This window comes from Myotis yumanensis, unplaced genomic scaffold (assembly GCF_028538775.1).
Source record: "Myotis yumanensis isolate MYYU_CA2020_CCGP unplaced genomic scaffold, mMyoYum1.0.hap1 SCAF_9, whole genome shotgun sequence".
NCBI classification, from domain to species: Eukaryota; Metazoa; Chordata; class Mammalia; order Chiroptera; family Vespertilionidae; genus Myotis; species Myotis yumanensis.
In genome coordinates this window covers 12,712,092-12,723,404 of record NW_027223760.1, presented here as the reverse complement: position 1 = coordinate 12,723,404, position 11,313 = coordinate 12,712,092, and the positions used below count along the sequence as shown (strand labels likewise).

At 49.7% G+C, this 11,313-nt stretch overlaps 1 long non-coding RNA gene across 1 annotated transcript; it reads right to left on the bottom strand.

Annotated features, from left to right (window-relative positions):
• On the bottom strand, positions 1–10,976 carry LOC139016767 (uncharacterized). The gene is made up of 4 exons (XR_011472716.1): positions 10,793–10,976; positions 6,838–6,908; positions 6,478–6,554; positions 1–110 (listed from the first exon to the last, which is right to left on the bottom strand). It is a non-coding gene; the product is annotated as an uncharacterized lncRNA (long non-coding RNA).
• Between the last annotated feature and the right edge of the window lie 337 nt (positions 10,977–11,313).

Here is an 11,313-nt window from a genome sequence, read left to right as displayed (position 1 = left end):
TAGAGGCAGGTCAGAGGGGAGCCGAGTGTAGGGATGAAGCAGGAGCTGGTTCACAGTCACCCGTGACATCTCCGAAATCCGGGAGCAGATGAACTTGAGGAGGCAGAGGGCTAGGAGAAAAAAGACACAGATGAGAATCAGGGGCCCTACCCTGGGTAGGACCCAGGTAGCTAAGGGGCTTTGGAACCAGCTGAAAGGAGAGTTGTCCTGGAAGTGTCCTGCATGTAGTTCTTCACTCAGCTTAGTCAGGGTCTTTACGTTTTACTCCACTACTCCAGTCTCGTTGATGTAGCAGCAGCATTCTTCTTGAAGGAATATGCAGGTTCCTCCTCTTTCTGCACTCAGAAGGTCTAAGGCGCTCTGGTTCTGTAGGGCTACTTGGACTACTGATGTTATGTGTCGCAGTAGGGATGCTAAAGAAGCAGTAGTGGACTCCAGGGTTAACTGGAGCTTGTCATTAAAGTCCTGAGCCATGACCAGACTAATCCTGAGGACTCTCTCGCCCCCCCTCCCCGGCAAGGCCTATGGAGGTAGCTATACTCCAGTGACAGGGAGGAAGGCGGCCTAGGGGGCCCGGGGGCTGGATGGAGGGAGCAGCCAGGCGAGCTCCGACTCTCCATACAAGGTTAGTTGGGGAACTACCATGACCACGAAGCAAGGACTGGGGTCAGAGGAGTTTATGCAGTTGCTTAAGATGCCGTTGTACCAAAAGAAGGTACCCAGGCTGGCCTTGGTGAAACTGGATGGGATATAGTTCTGGGTGCAGTTCCAAGTGACTCGCCCTCCGATTACTGGATTACTGGTCTGGTAGCATATCCTTGGGGGCAGGGTGGGCTCTGGAGTTTCAGGTTCCCAAAGGGGAATGCCAGCCACAGGAGGCTGACATTTACCTTTCCCTTGGGTTCTTGGAGAAGTCGTGAGTGGGATGGCAGCCAGCAAAGACCTTCGGAGAGAGGTGCATAGAAAGCAGTGCGAGACATTGGGCAGGGTGTGGGTCTCATTGAGGAATAGTAGGGTGTGTTGAATAAGTCGGAGCCAAGAAGACAGGACTTCTACTTGGGGGGAGTCAGGCAGCTTCCCTTTAAGGGACTGTTCGGCCTGTAGGATGCTGTTGGAGACCTGGACTTGGGCCTCTTGGGCCAGGTCATATTCCCAGGAGATGTAAATGGTCCCTGAAGGGGTTGAGCTCCAACTACTTAAGTATAGCTTTCCCACAACACCTGTAACCCATTGCTGGTCTCAGGGATCTCGGATTATGATGTGGAAGGCCCCCTTCTCCCCGATAAAGGAGCCACCCCTGTAGGCATCATTGACAACACAGTCTCTCCAGCGGCAACCCCCATAGGTGTCAACATCTTGATTACACCTGTCTGGGTCCTCTTGGTCATAAGCAAAACAGGCATAGGGTCAGCCACCATTGTATATTGACCGGATGTCACCCTGATCCCTGTCTGGCATCTGACCAGGGGGCAATCCTGAGATCCTACCTGCTGGGTGACTTGTTTGCCATTCTGGTGGTAAGTTTCATGGACCTTGAACCTCCACACATAAGCAGGTAGGGGTTGGTGTAGGTTGCTCAGGGCCAGGAGGAGAAGGAGGAGGGGGTGGGTGGCTGAGGCGGACTTTAGTGGGTCCCAACACCTCACATTTACAGAAGTCACGCTGCACCGGAGTCCTCTTGAGCCTGGAGAGGTGGTGCCACGATGGGTCACCGAGCAGCTTGGCTGCGGTGGGTGTTGTAAGGATCACGATGTGAGGTCCCGTCCACCTAGGCTCCAAGGCTTGTGGATGTAGGTTCCCAGGGGAGGGGGATCAGTAAGGAGACGGTGGTTGAGCAAGAAGGGTCTCCCATATAGGAGCTCAAAAGGACTTAAGAAGGCGGGGCTCCTTGGTGTAGCAGAGTTTGGTCAGGGCCATGGGCAGGAGGTCTGGCCAGGAGCTGTGAATTTCTAGAGAGAGTTTAGTTAGATGGTCCAATTCATTGGAGTTGAATGGCTATGATGAGGGTTCGAGCCAGTGACAGACAAATCCAGCAGGATGTAGAAGAGGAGGGATTGATGTTGGAGAGTACATGGAAAGTTGTGTGATTGAGGGTGGGCATAGGAGTAGGTCCAGGGTTCATAAATAGAGAGTGACACTAGAGGATTTCCCATCCCAGACAGTAGAATTGATGACTCCCTCATCATACCATGTCCGTTTCACCTGAAAATATAAAAAACCTGAGCAAAATTGGAGGGTCCCTTGCCAGGTAAGAGCCTGTGAGGAATGATGGGTCATCCATCAGGTCCTAGATGGTGTCGCCGAATCTTCTTCAGGGATGGTGGGAGGCATTTGGTGAGCCTGAGAGAGGTAGGTATTGCAGTGAAAGTGAGAGGAAATGTTAGAATGTGCTATTATCCAAGGGAAAAGAGAAAGGGACAGAGCAGTGGAAGCCAGGGATCTGGAGGTTGGAGAAAAGGCGGGGAGGGAGGGAGCAGGTCGTGCAGCCTGTTTCCAGGCCTCTAGCAGCTTGGATTATAAAACTGCTGCATTTTTTCCTTTGGGAAGGGTGGAGCGGGATGGGGCGAGAAGGCGCTGAGGTCAGAGTAGTTCTCAGTTAAGAAAAGGGGACAGTCGTGGAGGAGATAAGGAGATCAGGTGTTCACAGCGAGACTGAGGTAGGCCACTGAGGTAGGCGAGACTGAGGTCTGGGACAACAGGGCCCCATAAGGGGCCTCGTGGCAGTGGATGGTCGGCATCCCTGTAAAGGGGGACAGGAGCAGGGAGTCTGAAGGGCACAGTGGCCACTAGGATGGTGAGAATATCTCGTCCTAAAAGGGGCACGGGGCATGCTATCATCAAGGAGGCAGGGAAGGGGTCCGGTGGCCAGCGGGCAGGTGGATTTGCCATCAATACCCATGACCGAGATCTTGGAAGGATAAAGGGGCCCTAAAAAGGAGGGCAGGACAGAGAAGGTAGCCCCCATGTCGACCAGGAAGGTGACCTGTTGCCTTCAGTGCAGCCCTGGGCTCGGCGATGGTGGTGGGGGCCGTCGGGGCTGGGCATCTTCAGTCTTCAGCCAGTCCCAGCATGGCCAGCGGTGGGTCATGACCTGGAAGGGTGGCCCCTCCACACTGGGGTGCAGAGGGCCTGCCACCTTTCCAGGGGAAGTCACTTTTCAAGTGGCAGCTTTGACCACACGCTGGGCAGGGCTTGGTTGGAGCCTGGGGCTGGGGGCACTGCATTGTCCAGTGGCCTTCATCTCTGCATTTGAAGCATTCTCCGGTGGCGTTCCTTTTGTTGCACCCCACTGCGCACAGCCCCCTTAGGGCCATGCGTGGCTGCCATTGACCTCAGGGCCAAAACCAAGGCGTGTCTGCAGATCTACCTTCTGTGAAAGGCAGGCCTGCCATTCTGACTGTGCCTGCTCCTCAGGGGCATTAAGAACCTTCAAGGCCATTTTTCACTTGATCTCGGACCGGGGTATGAGGGAAGAGGCTGTTTTGGAGCTAACGTTCTCAGGATTTGGGCTTTCAGGGATAGGGGAGAAGGAAGCTGCTGGTTAAGAGGGTCTGAAGAGAGCCCAGCTGCAACCTCTCGCAAAGGGAACTGGCCGGCCACCTGTGAATTAAAGTGTTGGCAGTCATGAGGGAGGAGATTCGGTGGAGCGCACAGAGGAAGGCGGGCAATTAGAATTTACAGAGGGTACTGCATGGGGTCCAGGTTACTAGGCAGGCCCGTAAGGGGAGGGGAGAGAGCTGGAGAGGTGGCCTGGGTGGGCGTGGGAGAGTTACCGGAATTCTTTGATGAACGCAGTGGGGTTGGCAGAGAAAGACACCAGCTGCTTCTCAATTGTAGTTAAAAGTCACAACCTCCCAGGGGCGGGGCAAAGGGGAGGAGAGATAGAAGGTGGAGCCTACAGACGTGTGTGTGTGTGTGTGTGTGTGTGTGTGTGTGTGTGTGTGTGTCCGTGTGCTCACGGACTGACCCAGCCTGAGGACGAGGGCGCAGTGCACACAGCGGTAGCGTGCAGGAGCGTGGGGTTGTTGTCCAGGCCTTTTGAGTTTTTGGCTTCCGTGGGGGCGGGTGGAAGAAGGGAGGCGGGGTCAGGAGGCTGCAGAGAAGGCGAGGCTGGAGGAGGGTCTGGCAGGGAGGAGGGGAGAGTGTGGATGGACAGGGGCACAGAAGCTGGTGGGAGAACAGGCGGCTTTTGCCAGGGGATGTTCTGGGTGGTCTCCAGTGTGGGGGGGGGGGTGGGAGGATGCTGAGACGATGGCAGTGCCGTCGCCACCACACACACACAGCACATGAACCCACCCCCCCACGCTCCACAGACACCGCGGGCTCGGAGGCACGCAAGGCCGCTGGGCAGTGCAGGGACAGCCCAGAGGGAGGAGGAAGGACCAGGCGAGGAGAGACCGCAGAAGGAACTGTGGGGGGAAGAGATGGGGACACAGACTGGGTGGAGAGAGGGACTGAGAGAGAGAGACTTGGGCACATTTCCCAGTTCGCTGGCAGAAATTCCTGAGATCGGTGCGGATGGTAAAGTCAAGGTCCCGTTTTCAGACTGAGGCCATGCTACATTACAGAAATAGGACGCAGTTCCGGGGCAGGCATAGTGTTTAGCCAGATCGGTGAGCCGGCACCCTAGAGGTGTGCTCAGTCAGGTTTGGAATTTGGATTCCCCCTGTGCTTGATCCCGTGGCCTGTAGAGGGGCCAAAGCCTGGCGTCCCAGCAGTTTAACCCACGCTACGGAAGGACGATTGGGCCAGGAAATGTAGGCACGTCTCCACTACTTCCCTGGACCAGAGGAGCCTTCCTGGAAGGGTCCGGAAAGAGGCAATCTCTGACTCTGCCGCGTTTTATGGACAGAGATGCTGGCGGGCAGGTGGCCACCTGGGACCGGCACAGGGGTGGAATGGGACTCAGCGCTGATGTTGCCAAACTGGGAAAAGTTGCTGAACTGAAGAGATGAGGTCCTGATGGGTCCAGAGCTACAAGGAGGAAGAGGCAGGCACCCCAAGCTGCAGAGGGACGGCCAAATGAGGTGCTCACGTCACCCAGGTTTCAAGGCACCAAATGTTAGGTTAGGTGGCTCAGGAGGCAGCATAAGAAATAAAGATTCGAGTGAATCAGAAAAGAAAAGAGAAGGAAAGGTTTATTTCTGCATCCCCGGGAGACCCACGTACTCCAAAGACAGGGCACGTGGATTCACGCCAACAGGGAGGGGGGGGCGCTTTTTTATACTGCGGTTGGGTGAGGGGCGGGGACATGAGCTGAGGTATCTAGCTGAGGAAGTTTCAGCTGCAGGGGGTCAGCAAGGTATTCAGGAAGGAGTCAGTATCTGTGTGGGGGCCATCAGGGAGAAGCCAGTATCTGTCTGGCACGCTGACATGTGAGAAATTCCCAGGGAAGCCCATTGTCTCATCACATGTCTTCATGTATCTGATCCTGGGCTCTCTCTGACCTAACACTTCCATTTACAATTTTTTTCTTAATATCGACTTTTTTATTTTTCAGGTAAGTTCAGTGTAGGTGCATCTTAGTTAAATAATTGTACATAAAAAGTTATCTTAAAGACCATAGACATGGATTGACGAGAGAGGGGAAGAGCAATGTCAATAGTGTTGAAAACGATCTATTGAGGACTTGAAATGCCATTGCAGAAAATTTTTTCTGTTTAAAAAACTGCAACAGCGTTACTCTCCATGTTTTCATCCCCATGCACTTGTGAATCTTTGTGCTCAGTGATGAATTTTGTTAAGTCTCATAATAGGAGTAGCCTGATGGATGAAAGTAGTAGCTTGTGCATATTTCTGAAGGTCACGAAACATAAACCTGATGTAAAATCTCTGTCATCTATGATGCAGCAGCAAAAGTCCCACTGAAAATATCAAACGAAGTAATAAAGTTTTCTGTCGGACTATCAGTGCACATGTATACATTAAAAAATAAATGTATTTTTCATCATCATATACTGTGTTTTTGTCGCTCAAATGAATTTTATGATTTCTTCAAGGTTCTTCACATATGTACACCTTAAGAGATATCAAGTAGGTGTAACATGTTCTCAAAAAATTAGGGTTGGCACGCAGAAGAATTCTGAGTCAGAGATTTTGCTGGTTGTGGCACCCACTCACAAAAAGGAGCCCACCCTTGGTATAGGTTATTCTGGTGCTCTGTCCCCCTAGCTCACCAGTTATTTATAATACATTTGACCTCCTATCCATAGAGGATCATTCACTTTCTCCCCTCTCAACAGGCCTTGGGGTTCTCAGAATATTTGGGTCCCTGAGCCAATTTCCACCCCCTCCCCCCATCCCCCACACACAAGCCTTTAAGATCATGCATAAATGTGTGCCCTGTCCTGGAATAGCAGGTTCTTCACTCTTAAAAGCTAGTGTAAAATTCACAGTAGGTTTTTGGTATTTTTTTTTAATTAAAAAACTCCCAGCCCGGCCTGTGTTGCTCAGTTGATTCAATGTCGTCTCACCTACCAGGAGGTCCATGTTGAATTACTGCTCAGGGCACATGTCAGGGTAGTAGGGGAGCATGTTTCTTTCCCTTCCTCTTTCTGAAATCAATAAAAATAATAAAGAATCAAAAGTCTTTTGAAAAACAAACCACAACAAAAAACCCTTCCTAACTGTTGGACAGCTATCAAGGAGTTTCTGGAGATAAAGAAGAATGTGTGAGCAGTAACTGACCAATTCTTTCCTCCTCAGGACTTTATTTCAGGAAACATACTGGTGGGGCCACTGCTCCATTCACTATCCTGCCTCAGCCTCTGTGAATCCCACTGTGGCTCATGTGTGTGCTCCTCCGCTCCCTCCAGCTCAGCCCAGCACCAAACCTACCTACTTCCTTCTGTGTCCAACACAGATCCTTCGACGCGTGATTCCCAGTGAATGTCCTGGTTCCTCTACTCCTGCAAAGAGAGGAGAGTCATTACTACATCACATTAAGTCAGTGAGAGTTAAATGCCTGAGTGAGTGAAAGAAATTCTGAGTGAACAAGATTGACCTCAATGACCACAGATAACTGCTGGTGGCTTAGCAATATGAGATGCAGAATGGTGCCAACCACACACAGGACAACAGCACAGCGTCCCCCAGTAAAGCAGTGGGGCTGGGAAACAGGCCAGCATGTTTTGTGGCAGAAGAAAGCAAGGGAAAGGCAGAATTCATATTTATGTGTCTGTTTCTAGGAGGGCTTTTTCTGGAGAAAGCAGCCGCCTTGGCTAAGGGATACGTTTAGACCTCTCAATGCCACATACAAGCAAAACATGGCACAGACGCTACATGACAAGGATTGTCTAATGAGGATGAGATTTTCTATAAGAATAAAGGGTAAATGGGGACAATTTGGAGTTCTTATCTGAAATGGTTAGCTGGGGTTCTAGGCAGAGTGCAAGGGCCTCCAGTTCCTATGTGGTTATTTGGTTTGCGGATGCTGTTCTCTTGGTGCCTGCCCAAGTTACCTCCCAAAGTTCCTTACTGAGAATGAAAGCAAGTGTTTTTCTCTGTGTTGTCCAGTGAGCCAGCAAATACATAGTGTGTTTAAGGCACAGCTTGGGAATGGGGATCAGTGAGTGTGGGGAATCCAGGAGGTGAGGAACAACAAATGGGATCGTCCTGGAGACTCATTTTCTGTCCCCTTTCAGTAGCTCACCAGATCGCTAGCTCAGCAGGTACCAGCAAGTAATGGAAAAATAGTCCCCTTTTCCAATGAGATAATTTCTTTCATCCAACAGCTTTCATGGTGGTGGTATAGATGTTCCTGCCTCACCTTTCCTATAAGCGTGATGCATTCCATGCAGGCTCCCTCTCCACAGGACCTGTAGCCATGGGACACATGGTCCTACTAAGTCTGGCCTAATCCCCTTCTATGGAAGCTTGGGGATTGAGTAAATTCTGTTACATTCTTTTAAATTTTTGAAAATATTTTCTTTAAATGTGAGAGAGAACAGAAAGAAGGAGAGAGGAACATCAATATGAGACCAAAACATCCCTTGCATGCCCTCTCTCGGGAATGGAGCCTGCAACCCAGGCGTGTGCCCTGACCATGAATCTAACTGACAACTTTGGGGTGTACAGGAGAACATACAAGCCTCAGAGCCACTCTGGCCAGGGCTATGTTATTCTGATTGGAAGTGTCCCCCCAAAACAACCAAACACTATATTGACACATGTGTCCTCTTTACATGCTGGCTTCAAGGAATTTTATACCCACAATAATCTATAGGTTGTTAGCATGGCTGATATACACAGGAAGACTTGGAGCCTGGAGTCAAGTTCGCAACCATTACAAGGGCATCATTTGTTAACATATGAACAAGCTCAAAGGGTCTCAAGTCTGTCTCACTGAACCCCTGTATCACAGTGTATTGGGCGTTAATTTCTCCACATATGAACCTGTCTATATTTTAATATGGATTTGCGTGTATATACATAAACTTGGAAAGACACACAAAGACTGGTGATGTTAGGTGTTTTTGCTGAAGAAATTGGTTGGCTGTTGGACAGAAGTGGAAGAGTGACTTCTGTACTCTTTGCATTTTTCTTATTTAAAAATTGTGGTAAAATGCCCATACTATAATAGTGACCATCTTAACCCTTTCAAAAACTATATTTTTATTGATTTCAGAGAGGAATGGAGAGGGAGAGATAGAAACATCAATGAAGTGAGAATCAGTGATTGGCTGCCTCCTGCACACCCCCTAGTGGGGATTGAGCCCACAACCCAGGCATGTGTCCTGACTGAACATTGAACTGTAACCTTCTGATTCATAGATTGACTTTCAACTACTGAGCCACACTGACCCAGCCCATCTTAAAAATCTTTTAGTGTACACGTCTGTGACATTAGGTACATTCACAGTGTTGTGCAATGATCACCACCATCCATCCCCAGAACATTTTCATCTTACAAAACTGAAACTCTACCGATGCCTGCTCTCCAGCCCCTGGCAACCACCACTCTCCTTTCTAGTCCTGTGAATTCGACCACTCTGACACCTTATACAAATGGGATCTTACGGTATTTGCCTTTTTGTCGTTGACTTTCTTCACATAGCATAGTGTCCTCCAAGTTCATATTGTAACAAGTGGGAGCACTGAATAATATTCCAGTGTATATAGCATATTTTGTTTATCCTGTCCTCCCTTGTTACCTTTGCTTCTACCTTTTTGCTATTGTGAAGAATGTTGCCATGAATATACTTTTTTTTAATTTGAGAGAGAGGGGAAAGGAGAAGGAGAGAGAGAGAAACATAGATGTGAGAGGAGAACATGGGTCGCATGCCCACTACCGGGGATCAAGCTTGCAACCCAGGTATATCCTCTGACCAGAAATCAAACCAACCACCTTCAGGTGCATGGTAGGACACCCAAGTCACAGAGCTACACCAGCCTGGGCTCTGTTGTTATTCTGATGGTTATTTCCCCCCCAAAAACAACAAAACAGTATATTGACACATTTGTCTTCTTTACATGCTGGGTTCAAGGAATTTTGTGCCCACAAACATCTATAGGTAGTTAGTGGGGCTAATATTATACAGAGGAAGACTTGGAGCTTGGACTCAAGTCCCCAACCATTACAAGGGCATCATTGGTTAATATTTGAGCTCAGAGAGTCTGAAGTCCGTCTCACTGAACCCCTGTATCACAGTGTATTAGGCCTCAGTTCCTCCTCATATGCACCTGTCTACATGTATGTATGGATTTGCTTGTATAGGCATTGATTCTGGAAAGATACACAAAGACTGGTGATGTTAGGTGTTTTGGGTGAAGGAATTGGATGGATGTTAAGACAGAAGTGGAAGGGTGACTTCTGTACTTTTTATGTTTTTACTAGAGGCCCAATGCATGAAAATTGTGGTAAAATGCACATACCTTAAATTTTACCATCTTAACCTTTTAAAAATATATTTTTATTGATTTCAGAGTGGAGTGGAGAGGAAGAGAGAGAGAGAGAGAGAGAGGAGAGGAAACATCAGTGAGAAAGAATCCTGATCGGCTGCCTCCTGCACACCTCCTACTTGGGATTGAACCTAGGTATGTGCCCTGACTGGTAACAAAAGGTATTTGCTACAAAGCTGGAGCACATTCTGGGGAAATAGCCTAGAGACTTCAGAAACAAAAGTATCTAACATAGATTCTTTAGTTGCTTGTGTTGCTATGTAGCAAAATCTTTCATTTCTGCAAATTTAGCAGGGTATGGAATGTAAATATATAAAACTGTATGGGGTTTTTCCAGGCTAATATGCAAACTGTCTCCTCCGGAGTTCGACTGGGAGACCGTAAGTTCGATGGCTCAGTATGATGTGCGCTACAACCAGGGGGCAGCATGGAAGGAAGGAAGGTCCCACCTGGCAGCCAGGGGAGGGAGGCCCTCCCCACCCACCCCGCTCCCCTGCAACTCTCCCCCCCTTCTTCCCTTCTCCCCCTTCCCCCCAGCATCTGCTAGGCAGCCTACCCATGCACGACTTTCATGTACTGGGCCTCTAGTATAAATAAATAAATAGTATGTCTCCAAATTAATATTAAAAGGCAAATACTCATAACAGCAACAGGGAGGCATCAGTCTGGACAGCATGCACATTTCCCTCTAGAGCAGTGATTCTCTACCTTCCTAATGCCGAAACCCTTTAATACAGTTCCTCATGTTGTGGTGACCCCCAATCATAAAATTATTTTCGTTGCTACTTCCTAACTGTAATTTTGCTAAGGTTATGAATCATAATGTAAATATCTGATATGCAGGATGTATTTTCATTGCATAGTGATTAATCACAAAACAAGATGTAATTACATATGTGTTTTCCGATGGTCTTAGGTGACCCCTGTGAAAGGGTCCTTCAACCCCCAGTTTGAGAACCGCTGCTTTAGTGCATCAGTGAGGCTCATTCAGTTCTAGGCTCCTGGGAGGTGCAGCTCAGGTGACCACGCTGCTCCAGGCCTGTGGTACCTGTTGCTTGTCAACCATTGGTTCCAGCAGTCACCTAGAAAATTGGAGGATAGGACTTAGGGCTTCAAGACTGTCCAGAGTGAGGCCCCAGCAATTCCCTAGGGCCTCATTCCTGCCCGCACCAGGCGGCCAGCTTCACCTTGAATGGACACTGGGACAGGACACCCAGGCAGCGCTGGCCCCGCCCCCTCCCACCTGCCAGTCCACCCAGGCAGCGCTGGCCCCGCCCCCTCCCACCTGCCAGTCCACCCAGGCAGCGCTGGCCCCGCCCCCTCCCACCTGCCAGTCCACCCAGGCAGCGCTGGCCCCGCTCCCGCCCACTTGCCAGTCCACCCAGGCAGCGCTGGCCCCGCCCCCCGCCAACG